This window comes from Oryctolagus cuniculus, chromosome 8 (assembly GCF_964237555.1).
Source record: "Oryctolagus cuniculus chromosome 8, mOryCun1.1, whole genome shotgun sequence".
NCBI classification, from domain to species: domain Eukaryota; kingdom Metazoa; phylum Chordata; class Mammalia; order Lagomorpha; family Leporidae; genus Oryctolagus; species Oryctolagus cuniculus.
The window spans coordinates 128,386,114-128,401,150 of NC_091439.1; the positions used below are offsets into that span (position 1 = coordinate 128,386,114).

Genomic DNA, 15,037 nt, shown 5'->3' on the forward strand with positions numbered 1-15,037 from the left:
GCTTTGGAACATAATCAACATCTCTCCAAATATTTCATCATAATTGTATTTCTCTGTGGTGGTTTTTAAAATTTAGACTTGACCCTAATTGTGGGGTCAGAGGCAGATGAACCCACATATCACATATGTAAACATTTCAGAATTTTATTTATTTAATTTCTTTCAAAAGCAGCAAGTGAATGCTCAAGTACTTGGCCCCTGCCACCCATGTGGAAGACCTGAAGTGAATTCCAGGCTCCCGGATTTGGGTTGGCACAGCTCTGGCTTTTGTGGGCATTTAGGGGAGCAAACCAGTATTTGGGAGACCTCTCTCTCTCTTTTTCTCTCTCTCTCTCTCTCCCCTTCCCTTACTCCCTTACTCCCGGTCATTCCCTGCATAACATCAAGACTGAGAGAGTCACGCATAGTTTTAAGCCCCTATCCCTCATTCCTACCTCAGTAGTGACGTCAGTTGCGTCAGGGTGTGTCTGGATCTTGACACACGTGTCCTGACTGTAACTGTCTCATATGAACTGTAGGAGGACAACTGAACCTGCTGACTGCAAAATTCAAAATGGGATTTTCTTTATATCATTACTTAGAAACGGAATGAAGAATCCAGTAAGTTTTGAAAATAAAACAATATATTACTGAAATTATATAACATGTCAAGTAAATTGGATATAAAATACTTGTAAATTGAATCAACTCATCTTTGAACATATCTTCAGATTTGAGCAATAAATTAGACCAAATTATCAACTCTTTCAAAAAGAAAGAGATTCAAAAAGGTTGAAATTAAAATGTGAACTAAGACTAGGTAAACCCAAAGAGAAGAAAGCATGAAATATGAATATCAAATAAGATTAAATTCAATGGGGTGCTTGCTTTTAAAATTTACATAAAGCTAAAAATGTTCACATATCAAGATGATGGCAATATTTAATATTATCAAAATTATTTCCATAAATATATGCATGATCTTATCAAATCATATAATATTGAAATAGCATGTAAACTAAATAGTAAAGTCGGTATATAGGAAATTAGTACTATTTTAATAATATTCAAGTATTAGCTCATATTTCTTGGCCGATGGTGAATCAAGGAGGTCAAATACAAGAATCTGAAACAGTTCAAAAACAAAAGTTAAAACAATTGACTAAGCATACATCAATGTTAGCATATATCAATATACATCAATGTAACAGCATCTTTTTCTAACTGGTTTAATAGTACATAATAGATACCAGATATACTCATGTCTGTTAAGGAGGTCCCTATAAATCAGAAACTTGAATTTCCTTCTGCTCTCTCAGTCATTCCAAGGAAGTGGTTCTTGTGATATCTAAGATGACTGTTGGAGTTGCAGACACCATAGACAAACAATAGAAATGAGGGAAGAACAAAGACAGGCATTCCCTCTCACTCTAAAACAACAAACACAAAACCCCGCCTTCCTAGGAGTTGCACTTCAAATTTCTCGTTAGCTGTCACTGGGCAACATTTAGACATGTGCTCACATTCAGCTGTATGGAGAACTCAGGATTGTGCTCCTTTAATTTTAACCATGTCCTTAATAATTTTTGATGAAGGAAGATAGTGAGAATGGATATTGACCAGTATGTATGATTGATGACCCATTATTCCCTGGGTATCCACTTGGCTGTGTGTTTCTCCATGCTTAGAAAATACACAACCCTTCAAAAATGAGCCCACCTTTTGCTCCATCAACTTTAACTTGCATTTTATAGGTGATGCACTATCATTTCCATCAAGTTTATTTATAGTTGCTCATAGCCTATCAATTAGCAAACGTTGTGCCCGCCTTCAATACATCCAGTCTACAGTCATGAATGAGGAACAGAATATATACAAATTCCCAGTTGCAAAAGGGAAACACAGTGGTTACTGCTTAACAGCATGCATCCATCAGGAATTCCAGCACTCCATTTCTTCCCCGAGGACTAAAGGGTTGCATTAGTCAGGATGACTAGTACTGTCTTCTCCCTAGGAGAAAATGGCTTGTTTATTATCCTCCAAGTTGCTTTCCTCTGCCAAGCAGTTTATTGTCCATCCCCCTCCTCTGAAACCTAAAAATTCTGATTACTTATTGCTTTTTTTTACATCCTATTACCTATTATTTCAAGTATTGGTCAGCACCTTGAGACCATCTGCCACAACAACTTCCAAGAACAGCTTGACCCTACAATTGACAGAGAGGGCTGGCGCTGTGGCTCACTTGGTTAATCCTCCGCCTGTGGCACGGCATCCCATATGGGCGCTGGGTTCTAGTCCCGGTTGCTCCTCTTCCAGTCCAGCTCTCTGCTGTGGTCCGGGAGTGCAGTGGAGGATGGCCCAAGTCCTTGGGCCCTTGCACCCACATGGGAGACCAGAAAGAAGCTCCTGGCTCCTGGCTCCTGGCTTCGGATTGGCTCAGTGCCAGCTGTAGCAGCTATTTGGGGAGTGAACCAATGGCAAAGGAAGACCTTTCTCTCTGTCTCTCTCTCTCTCACTGTCTGTAACTCTACCTGTCATATAAATAAATAAATCTTTAAAAAAATTGACAGAACTGTTACCAGAGAGTTTATAAACATATAGAGTTATGGTTCATAGTTTTGCTAAGACTGAAGCTGCATTGCAGTTTGTAATTACTTCATTTTGTGGACTAGAGGTTTCCAGCTTTTTAAATCTGTGAGGTTCCCGTATTACTAGAATCTTAGTAAGATTAGATTGTCAAACAAAGTCCACAAAGCTGTTAAACTATCTGCAAAATGTTTAGAGCTAAGTAAAAAGGTATGTCAAAGGAAGAGATTTATCACTGTGCTAAAGCTTTTTAGTTTGAGGTAGTCCCACTTGTCAATTTTTGCTTTTATCACCTGTGCTTTTAATGTCATATCCAAGAAATCATTTCCAAGACCAATGTCAAGAAGTTTTCCCCAATGTTTTCCTTTAAGAGTTTTATAGTTTCAGGCTTTTAAATTCTTAGTTAAGTCCTTGATCCATCTTGAGTTGATTTCTGTGCGTGGTGTGATGCTGGGGCCCCAATTTGCTTTTTTAAAAACATGTTTAACAGTTTTCCCAAACCATTATTGAAGAAACTGTCCTTTCTCTGTTGCATATTCTTGGAACTTTTGTCAAAGATCGGTTGGTTGTATATGCGTATGCTTATTTCTGGGCTATCTATGTTTTCCCATATTCAAAATTGTACAACAAACGAAACAATCAACAAAATGAAAAGGTAACTTGGAATGTTCGCAAATCATATACCTGATAAAGAGTTAATTTCTAAAATATTAAGTTTCTCCTACAACTCAATAGCCAAACAACTAACCCTTTTAACAATGGACGAAAGATTGGAACACATAAATGGCCAACAGTTATATGAAAAAGTGCGCAACACTATTAATTACCAGAGAAATTCAAATTAAAAAAAAAGTGGGATAGTACCTCACATCTATTAACATCTATGAATTAATAGTTCACTATCTGTTATGGCTACTATAAAAGAAAAAGAATAGTAAGTATTAACAAGGATGTGGAGAAATTGGAATCCTTACCATTATACATTGTTGGTGCGGATGTACAATGGGTGGGGGGTGGAGGGGCAGCCAGTCTTGTGGCTTGGTGGATTAAGCTGCAGCTTGCAATGTCGGCATCCCATATCAGTGCACTGATTCATTTCTTGGCTACTCTCTTTCCAGTGCAGTTTCCTGCTAAGTTACCTGTGACTAAAGTACTTGAGGCCCTTCCACCGATAGGGAAGGTCCAGATGGTGTCCCTGGGTCTTGGCTTTGGCCAAACCCAGCTGCGGACATTGTTGCTCTTTGGGGTAAGAACCAGTGGATGGAAAATTTCTGTCTCTCCCTTTCTCTCTGTAACTCTGCCTTTTAAATACATAAATACATAGATAGATAGATAGATAGATAGATAGATAGATAGATAAAAAATAAATCTTAAAAGAGATGCAAAATGATTCATCAGGTATGGAACATACCTCAAAAAAATTCAAAGTTGAAATATATTTTCACTGGACACACATCCAAAAGAATTGAAATCAGGATCTCAAAGAGAGATCTGGACTCCTCTGCTCCTGATAGCATTATTCATGAGAGCCAAGATATGGAAAAAAGCAAATGTCCATTGACAATAAGTGAATTTTGAAAAATGCATATGGTGTGTATACATTAGAATGGTATTCAGCTTTTGAACAGAAAAGTTATCTGACCATTCATGACATGGTGCATGAACCTGGAGGATATTAGGAAAAACAAAATAAGCCAATAACAGAATAAATTACTTTGACTCCACTACATGTGAGTTATCTATCATGTCACATTCATGGAGGTGGAGACTTTCTTAATGGTTTCTAGAGGGCTGGGGAGGAGAGAATGGGCAGTTGTTCAATACATATTTAAAAAGGAGAAAGAGAGAGAGGCACTTGATCTTAATAGATATCTTTGTGAAACATATGGTTTATAATCATTGAAGATTTAGCTTGAAAAAATTATTTAAAAAATAACAAACAAAAACCCACTGAAACAATTCAGAAAAATCCAAAAATATTAATTTTCAGAGAAAGGAACTGATAAGTAGCTTTAACATATGCTTAGATAAAATGAAGAACTACAAGGTAAACTAATTAAGAAAAACAAACAAAAAAAGAAGAATGTCCCGAATTTGACCATGATCAGATAGATAACTGCATATTTTGAAAGAACCATGTTAATAATACAAATATGTTTATCTCAACTATAGGGAATGAAAATAAGTATTTGACCAAAAAGGATAAAATGTTTATATGATCTGAATTGAAAAATTACTGTATGATTTCACTTACACATAGAATCTAGAAAAGCTAAATACCTAGAAGCGGAGAGTGGAAAGGAGGCTGATGGTTTCCTGGTGCTGGGAATGTGAGTGAGAAAAGGGAAGATACTGACCAAAGGGTAGCCTAGAGGAGGAAGTTTTAGTGATCTATTGCACTGTCTGGTGACCACAGCTAATAATAACCTGATGCAGATTCCAAAATTCCTAAAATAGGTTTTTAACCTTCTCACCACAAAATGCAATGAATGGATATGCTAATTAGTCTGAATGACTCTTTTCTTAATTTATACATATATAAAAATCACAATGTGCTCCATAAATATGCACATATTTTATTTAGTTATTCTTATTCATTTAAAATATAGGAAGTGGGAGAGAGAAAGTAAAAGAGATAGAGCGAAGAGTGAGAGACATAGAGAGACTGCCCGTATGCTGGTTCACTGCACAGATACCCACAACAGCTGAAGCTAGGCTGGGCCAAAGCCCAGCGAAGAACTCACACAGCTCTCTCATGTAGCAGGGACCCACGTACTGGAGCCCTGTCCCCCTGCTTCCCTGAGTGTGCATTCAGGAAGCTGGAACTGGAGGTGAAGCTGGAACTTAAACCCAGGCCCTCAGATACGGGATGCTGGTGTCCCACAGAGCGTCTTCACCACTGCCCCAATTACCTGTCCCTCAGTCATGTTAAGTTCTGTATTAGTTCTCTATTAACTTAATGAGTTATTTGAATATTTGCTTTTTAACATGCAAATGGAGAACTTATTTTTATATTTAGTTTCCCTGTTTAAAAAGCTTTGGTTCATATTACATAGATTATGACTGGGGGTGATTTTTTATGGCCTACTATAAGATCAAATTTTGTGAGTGTTCAATATGTATTTGAATATAATACATATTTCCTTAATATTAATTACTAGATATGTAAATGTATGTAGTTGTATTCTATATGTCCATGTTTGAATATTTGTTAACCCAAACATTGTGTGCTTTCTTGTATCCAACTGTGACTGAAAAACCAAGGCTTAGACAAGGGGAAGATTTTTTGAGACTATAGTACAATGTGGTGAATAGAACTAATAACAGTATTATAAATTCAAAATTGCTTCAAGAGTAAATTTCAAATGTTCTCACCGCAGGAAAATCTAAGTATATGAGGGGATGGGTATGTTAACTAGCTCGATTTAATTAATCCACAGTGTATTCAAAAATCACAACCCATTTTTTCTATCAATTTACACAATTATAAGTTATTAATTTGTCATACAACAGAAACTGTGACTTTGTCAATTTCTCACTGATGTTCTTTCGGTTTTAGCTGTACTTCAACTTTACACATTATTCATGTTTTGAATTCTGTCCCCAAATGTGTCATTAACTGTGCAATACAAAATGAGGCAGCAGTTTAGTTCCTCAGTGTTTCTCACTGCTAAACTAATGGGCGAAACTAGTCCATTTCTAAGGGTACTTGTAGATCCAACATTCTGTGACTTTTATTTGCAGTGACTATTATTGTAAAGCACCTTTGACCTTTGAAGACCAATTATTCACAATCATTTCTTTCTGTATAATTGTGCAGATTGAGGAGAGATATGAAACAGCCAAGGATCAAAAAGCAGATCCCATTGGTGGAGAATTCTTCTCCATCAGAGTTGAAATTAAATGTAGGCATAAAAGGAGAGACTACAGGATGCCTGCCTCTACCTGGAAGGCTGTCATAGGGTCTCAGGAAACTGCATGAGGGACATCATCTGTCATTAGAATAGAGACGAATATTTCCTCCAAAAGGCTCTGGAACTAGGTATTTCACCCTACCAATCTACTATTAATCTATTTTATATCATTGTAGGCTTTAACTCATCATTTAAAATGACTGCACAGTATTACACTGCGGTCAATTTAACCGAGTATCAATTGTTATAAATTTAAATTAACCTAACTACATTTATTTCTTTCATGATTGTTTATCTCAGATGAAGTTGAAAAAGCTCAGAATTCTCTACCATTACGAGTAATCATCCTATCGCAATCCATTTTTATGCCAACCACAGCTTCTGTTTAATTGCATTGACCAGAGCAATCTGATAAATGCTTCATTGCTAGAGAATATTTGCTAAATCCCAAGGTTTTCTTATGGGACTGCTTTAATTGTTTCAAGTAGAAAATTCACGCAGTGTCATAACCTGAATTTACATTTACCTGCTAGAGATGTGATGTAGTTTGTTTAATCTTTAACTAATACCTGCAAAACGCAAAGAATTAATACAAATGGGCAAAAACTTCTTGTAATCCTTTGACATAGTACACTATTTATAGAACAACTAAAAGGAATGAATACTGGAGGACTTATATTTGTTATGATACCTCATATGTTTCAACATTTAAATATTTTTAGATAAGAAAGTGAATAAAATAACCACTTTGATGAACATAAATTACCACTTTTAAAAATAAATAATAAAAATTGTTTGGGAATGTAAGCCCAGTGTCAAAAACTACCTTATAATCACCAAAATCATATCAGAAAATAAATACTTCAAAATTCTACTTGTTCTAAATGTTTCTAAGAGATTCTGTCTCATTCATTCATTAAATCATCCCTGTAATGATATGATTGTTCCTTATTTTTATAAAACTTTTTGAGAGTGACATAAATACACCAGTCAAAAACCGATATGATTCACCATTCAAATTATCTAAGTGTTGATAGGAATTATTCTCAAGCTCAATATCTTAGGAAATCAACTCTTAAGAAGAGACATACCTTTGTGGTAACCAATCCATCATCTCAATCCAAAATCTGTAGTCTTCAGAATTCAATTTATGATGTAATAATAACAAAGCATAGATTAGAAGTCAACAGGGGGGCCGGCACCATGGCACAGTAGGTTAATCCTCCGCCTGCAGCACCGGCATCCCAAATGGACTCCGGTTCAAGTCCCGGCCGCTCCTCTTCCAGTCCAGCTCTCTGCTGTGTCCTGGGAAAGCAGTAAAAGACTGCCCAAGTCCTTGGGCCCCTGCACCTGCATGGGATACCAGGAAGAAGCACCTGGCTCTGGCTTCGGATGGGCGCAGCTCTGGCCATTGTGGCCATTTGGGGAGTGAACCAAAGAAAGAAAGACCTTTCTCTCTGTCTCTCTCTCTCTCATGGTCTGTAATTCTACCCTGTCAAATACATAAATAAAATCTTAAAAAAAAAAGCAATCAACAGGAATTCTGTGAGAATATGATTAGCTTCCTAGAGCATTCTGCTTTAACATTGTAAGCAGGTCATCTTACTTACCTCTTAAAGGGCATATCCTTTGTCGCTGTTTGCTTTCTGATAAATCCCCACTGCAAGGGGAGTATTATATTGGCCATCTCAACATTCCCCAGAATATCATCAGCTAGATATATGATATGTCAACAAAAGCAACAAAAACAACAAAGCTCATCTCAAAATCTGAATCCCCTCTTTTAGATCCTGCAAAGCAAAAGTTGCTTTGCAATTTTCAGAATGAGTCAACAGAAGAGTGATTGGCCTTCCTCTGCCTCTTAATCATAATTTCCAATTATGATCCCGCACTGGCAATTTTATTTCTCAAACCACTTTGCTTTATTCAACTAATTAAAAATTGGCTTACATCCTTTCTGCTTTCCTAAAAATAGCCTGCGTTTCACATTGTTTCCCAATAGTCACAAACTAATTTATATTTATGCAGCATTTGAACAGAACAGAATTGAAAGTTGCTTTATAAAGCAACCTGTTCTGTTTCTTCTTGACTTCCACTAAACTTCATCCCCACCCCTTGCTTCTTTGCTGGCTCCTCCACCTGTTCCTAACTGCTGATGCTTCTTAGACTCCTGACAAAGACTGCTATTTTTCTTCTTCTACAGGTACATCCATTTCTTGTGTTTCTTAGACATATCTACCAATCCTATATTTCCTCCGAGCAAAACACATGTACCTACACAACTTATGTCACACTAAGATCATTATGTTATACTTGAAACTTTTTCTCTGAAATTAATGACTTCATTTTTTAGGAGTTTTACATTTACAGAAAAGTTGAGCAGAAAGTTATATATTCCCTCTCAACTTTCCCTGATTTCCCCTACAACTAACATCTTGCCTTCATGTACTACATTTGTTAAAATTGATGAGACAATATTGATATACTACTGACTGGGGTCTGTGGTTTACATTAGAATTCTTTATGTTGTACCTTTTATGGACTGGACAAGTATACAGCAGCACACATACACCATTACAGAATTATGAGAGAATTTCACACCCCCAAAATGTTCTGTGCTCTTCCTATTAATCCCTAGCAATCACTGATCTTTTTGCCGTCTTCATAGTTTTGCCTTTTCAGAATGTCATATAGTTGGAATCATACAGTCTGTAGACTTTTTACGTCGTTTCTTTCATTTGGAGGGAGAGAGAATCTTACTATATATATATATACACACACACACACACGTATATAAATATCTCATCCATGTCTTTTTTGTAGATGGTTCATTTCTCTTTACTGCACAGTAAGACTCTGTCATTTGCATGTTCCATAGTTTGTTTTTCCATTCACCTATTCAATGCCTTTTTTGGCTGGTTTCAGGTTTTTGTAATTATGTATAACACGTCTACAAACATGTGTGTGCAGGTTTTTGGGTGCCCACTTTGGTAATACCATGGCAGTGATTGCTGGATAGTATACTATATTTATTTTGTAAGAAATCATCATACTGTAACCATTTGACATTCCCACCAACAATGAATGAGAGTCACTATTGCTCCACATCCTTAATAGCACTGGGTGATGTCTTTGTTTTCTAGTTTTGTAATTCTAACAGGTGTGCGGTGGTATTTTGTTTTTTAATTTGTAATTCCCTAATGAAATAGCACATTAAACATCTTTTCACATGCTTATGTGCAATATATATATATATATATATATATATCTTGGGAGTTGTCTGTTCATATCTTTATATTTTTAAAATTGCATTTTTTGCTTTTTTATTATTAGGTGTTAAGAACTCTGTGTATTTTGTACAGTAGTTTTTTTTAATCAGATATATATTTTGCAATTATTTTCTTCCAGTAGCTAGTTTGTCTTTTCTTTCTCTCAATTGTGTCTTTATGCAGAGCAAAACTAATGAATTTCAACTTATGGATTCTTTTCTCATGGGTCATGCTTGCGGTATTGTATCTACATAGTCATTGCCAAACCCAAGATTGCATAAATTTTTCCCATATTATCCTGAAGAAATTAATGCATTTTACATTTCATGTTTTAATCTATGATCCATTTTTGTGGAAGCTATAAGGTCTGTATCTAGACTCACTTTTTCACATGTAGATTTCCAGTTGTTGCAGCAAATTTATTGAAAATATTATGCTTCCTCCACTCTATTCCTTTGCTCTTTGGCCAAAAATGAGTTGACTGTTTTCATGTGTGTATTTCTGAGTTGTCCATTCTTTTCCACTCGTTTATTTCTTATTTGTTCACTCACCCCATGCTATAATTACAACTGTATCCTTACAGTAAACCTTAAAGTCAGTCCTCTGACTTTGTTCTTCTCCTTCAATATCATTGCCTGTTTTTGGACTTCTCTCTTTCAATGTGATTTTTATCAATGACATCAAAATACTGCCATCATTCCCTTTCTTCTTTTATCTCCATCTTTGTCATCACTTTATTATGAACACCATCATCTCTTCTGAAATTTTAATGACATTCATTATCACATTATCACTGCCGCCATCTTCATTTAAACTCTTACATTTTGCCTGTAATAAAGCCTCCTTCTCTTTAGTAGGATTATTACTGACAGTTTCTTCTTTTCTTAGTTCACCTCCAGATGTAAGTTGTAATTTTTGAAAATATAAAGTAATATTTACTTCAAGTAACAGCATTTAATGAAATTCACAGAATCATTAAATACCAATGAATTTTATGATAAATACGTACTCCATGTAGGCACGACTAAGAATGAGAGTTTCTAACTTTTCAAAAAATTCTCCGAACCTCATTTCCAGTCCATCCTCATTCCTCATGCCGATCCATTTCTATGGTTTACATAATTATAGGTTAGCTTTCTTTTCTTGACCTTCACCTGGATGAATTTGTACAGTGGCTACTCTTCCCTACCTGCCTTTATTGGGTCAGCACAATGTTTTTCAGATTCATGCATGTTGTTATATTTAATAATAGGCTACTAATTTTATTACCAAATAATATTCCACTGTGTGCAAATATCTCAATTTACGTATCCACTCTGCCATTCGTGAACATTCCAATTATATCTAGTTTCTCTTATTATGAGTTATGTTGCTGTGAACACCGTGTAATTCTTTTTAAAAAAATATGTATTTACACCTCTCTTGAGTAAATATCTAGGAATATAATTAATGGGTCATAGGTAGGTTTATTTATTTAACATTTTAAGGAGCTGCTGAGCACTCTTCTAAAGCAATTGAGCATTTCAGGCTCCCACAAGCTGCGTCTGTACCGGTTGCTCTCCTATCCTTGCCACCTTTTCTCGTCATTAGCCCTTTCTGTTTTTGACATCTAGTGGGTGTTTAATGGTATCTCATTGTGGTTGTCAGAATGATAAATTAAAAATGAAATCAGTTCACACCAGCTCCTGTTTCAACACCTCCAGCGACTTGGTAGCGCCTGCTGCTTTGCAGAAGATTCCTACTGCTCAGTGTCCCATGGCCTCTCCGAGCTCCAGGAAGACTGTGCCACGTCCACACGCCTAGTGTCCTCCTTCTTGTCCTCACTCCCACTGTGGGTCTGTCCCCATCCATGGGTGAATGTTTTCCCGAATGCTCACTGCCCTCTCCGTTCTCTGGGCTTTGTGCTAATCCTTTCCCGTTAAAGACCCTTCCTTTTTTTCCTTCTGGGAGAACAACAGCTATCTGATCAGCTCAATTACCCCCTTTCTCTGGAACCTTCCTCCAGCCCCCCTCCCCCGTGTAATGCTAGACAGCATACCTCTGTGCCCCTGGGATGTGTTGTACCCTGTGCCTATGATTCTATTTTAGCCTGTACAGTTTAATTACTTTTATATTAATATCTTTACCAAATGACTGCTATGTCCCCAAGACCAAAGGTTATGAATGATTTATCACTGCAGCTTAAGCTCCAGAATAGCAACTGTCAGCCAAAAACGATTTATTAGGGGCAGGCATCAGGCATAGGAGTTAAGAGGCCTGCATTTCATATCAGGGTCTCTGTGTTTGATTCCAGACTCTGCTCCTTATGTCAGCTTCCTGCCAGTGTGGGAGGCTCTGCCACATGTGGGAAACTTGGGTTGAGTTCCTGGCTCTTAGCTCCTATCCCAGGCAGGGGCCATTGTAGGCATCTGAGAGTAAACCAGTGGATGGGAACACACACACACTCTCTCTCTCTCTCTCTCTCTCTCTCTCTCTCTCTGTGTCCACCTCTCAAATAAACAAATAAATATTTAAAAACCCATGTATTTCATAGTCGAGTAACACACTTATCTTCTTTAATCTTCATTATGGGAAGTGTATTCTGTGCTTCACCAAGAATAGAAAGCAAACATTTCTCCTTATGTGAATGATTTCTGAGTTTTTGCTCTATTTTCAATGTGAAAAGAAAGTCCATTCTCTAACATTTTCTAAATTTTCACAAGTGTATGTGTTTGCCATAAATTTAGTTCAAAACAGACATTGGCTCACTTAAAGTGGACATTATAAATGGAAACATGATGAGATACTTTAATTGGGCCACCCTGAGTAAGAGGAAGGAAATAATGTGTTATATTTTGTCTTTAAGATCTTAGGCTGTGGGACTGGCATTGTGGCATAGCTGGTAAAACTTCGCCCAAGAAGCTGGCATCCCATATGGATGCCAGGTTGAGCTGGGGCTGCTCTGCTTTCTATCCAGCTCGCTGCTAACCTGGGAATCTATTCCCTGCTAATGGCTTGGGAAAGCAGGGGAAAATGACCAAACTGCTTAGGCCTCTGCACCCATGTGGGAGATCAGGATAAAGCTTCAGGCTCCTGGTTTGGACATGGCCCAGTGCTGGCCCTTGAGGTCATCTGCAGAGTGAATCACAGATAGAGAATCTCTCTCTCTCTTTCTCTCTTTCTCTCTCTCTCTTTCTCTCTGTCTCTACCTCTCTCTCTGTAACTCTGACTTTCAAATAAATAAATACATATATTTTTAAAAGATCTTAGGTTTTTTATATATTATATATATTCAATAGGATATTCATACAAACATTGATTTCATGATATTTATAATAGTTAACAATTTTCCCGATGTTTCTTGGTAATATTAACCAAGCTCATTTTCCTAATAAAAAGTGTCAGAAATTCAATTTTTATCCTTGTGTTAATGGATAAAGAACAAAATACAAATAAGCTAATGAAAATACTGACAGTGCCAAGAAACCTGGTAGTTGATCCAGGAGGGGTTCCTTGGATCCCGTCACCCTCTTTGCGCAGTTTCTTTTTTTTTTTTTTTTAAAGAGTTATTTATGGCTGGCACGGCGGCTCACGTGGCTAATCCTCTGCCTGTGGCTTCGGCACCCCAGGTTCTAGTACCGGTTGGGTTGCCAGATTCTGTCCCGGTTGCTTCTCTTCCAGTCCAGCTCTCTGCTGTGGCCCGGGAAGGCGGAAGGCAGTGGAGGATGGCCCGAGTGCTTGGGCCCTGCACCCGCATGGGAGACCAGGAGGAAGCACCTGGCTCCTGGCTTCGCTCCTGGTAGCACGCCGGCTGTAGCAACCATTTGCAGGGGTGAACCAACAGGAAGGAAGACCTTTCTCTCTAACTCTGCATGCCAAAAAGAAAAAAAAAAGTTATTTATTTGTTTGAAAGACAGGGGTTACAGAGAGGCAGTGGTATAGAGAGAGTGGTCTTCCATCCTCTGGCTCACTCCCCAAATGGCCACACAAGCCAGAGCTGGGCTGATCTGAAACCAGGAGCCAGGAGCTTCTTCTGGGTCTCCCATTCAGGCACAGGGGCCCAAGGACTTGGGCCATCCTCTACTGCTTTCCCAGGCCATAGCAGAGAGTTGGATCTGAAGTGGAGCAGCTGGGACTCAAACTGGAGCCCACATGGGATGCTGACTCTTCAGCTGGTGGCTTCACCCACTATGCCACAGCGCCGGCCTCTGCACAGCTTCCTTACCGGAGTGATCTTCCTCTTGAACAATGGGTGCCATTGTGTGCCACTAACATGCATTAGTCATGCTTGATGATTCTGGGAAACTGAAGAAAAATACCTGGAGAAGGCTTTGCTCTGCGAAAGAAAGCGCTCTGTGTAAAACTCTCTCTTCAGAGTGGCCCACCTGCCCCAAACCCATGCCACGGCAGGGGTCTGGCAGGGGCTGTCCCCGTTGTGAGCAAGACTGTACATTCCAGTGCACGGTCTCCATCTCAGCCTCAAACCGTGTCAGAACTTTCCTTTACGTGGGGGTGGGACCTCTACCTGAAGGTTTCTCAGGCAGCTTTGGGCTGCAGTCCCAAGTTTACCAGGAGCTGGAGCTCTCGGAGTCTGTCCTCCAGGAATTAGGATAGAACGCTGAGATATTCCTGCCATTCTGGGATGAGCACCCACAGGAGACTATAAATGCAGCGTTTGATGTTCAGGATGCCAATTCTGTAAAAGTGGGTCATCAGAGAGAAAAGAACCAGTGAAGCAGGTGTACAAATCCTTCCTGTTCTCATTCCGCCATAGCACTGATTTTTCTCTAAAATAATATATTATGAGACATTATTGCTATTGACCATTGCTTGTGCCCTACAATTAGAAGCTTAAATATATACTTTTCAAGATTTTTTTCCTCATTGATACCTTCCAAGTGCTAAAAAGAGTGCCTAACACTAAGCAATTCAGTAAGTAATTTCTACATAAAAATAAATATTAGTTTCAAATCAGTTTATTTCAAAACAAGATACTTACCCCCTGCAATATATATAGTCTATCTGTAGATTTAGTCTTGAATTTTTGTGCACATTCTAAAAAATATTCATAGCTATTTGAATCTAGAGTTTCAACAATTCTGATCAGAAATGAAATGGAACAATCTGTTAAGTTTAGAACTGATTTCACATGTACAGTTGAAGAAGTCAACTAAATTCCAAGCTGGGATATTCAAATTTATTCATATTGCCAAGACAAATAGAAGATGCTAAGTGAATAAAACATCATAATGTCTTTTAAATGATAAATTGTTCTTTGTACCCATGAGTAAGTAGAAAGGAGACTGTACT

The 15,037-nt window shown here is 37.8% G+C and overlaps 2 long non-coding RNA genes across 2 annotated transcripts in view; one reads left to right on the plus strand and one right to left on the minus strand.

The window, feature by feature from the left end:
* Nucleotides 1-15,037, plus strand: part of LOC138843591 (uncharacterized) — a 140,963-nt gene that overhangs the window by 19,110 nt on the left and 106,816 nt on the right. The window lies entirely within an intron of this gene.
* On the minus strand, nucleotides 1,040-7,618 carry LOC127489350 (uncharacterized). Its single transcript, XR_011378532.1, has 3 exons — nucleotides 7,571-7,618; nucleotides 1,699-1,989; nucleotides 1,040-1,105 (listed from the first exon to the last, which is right to left on the minus strand). It is a non-coding gene; the product is annotated as an uncharacterized lncRNA (long non-coding RNA).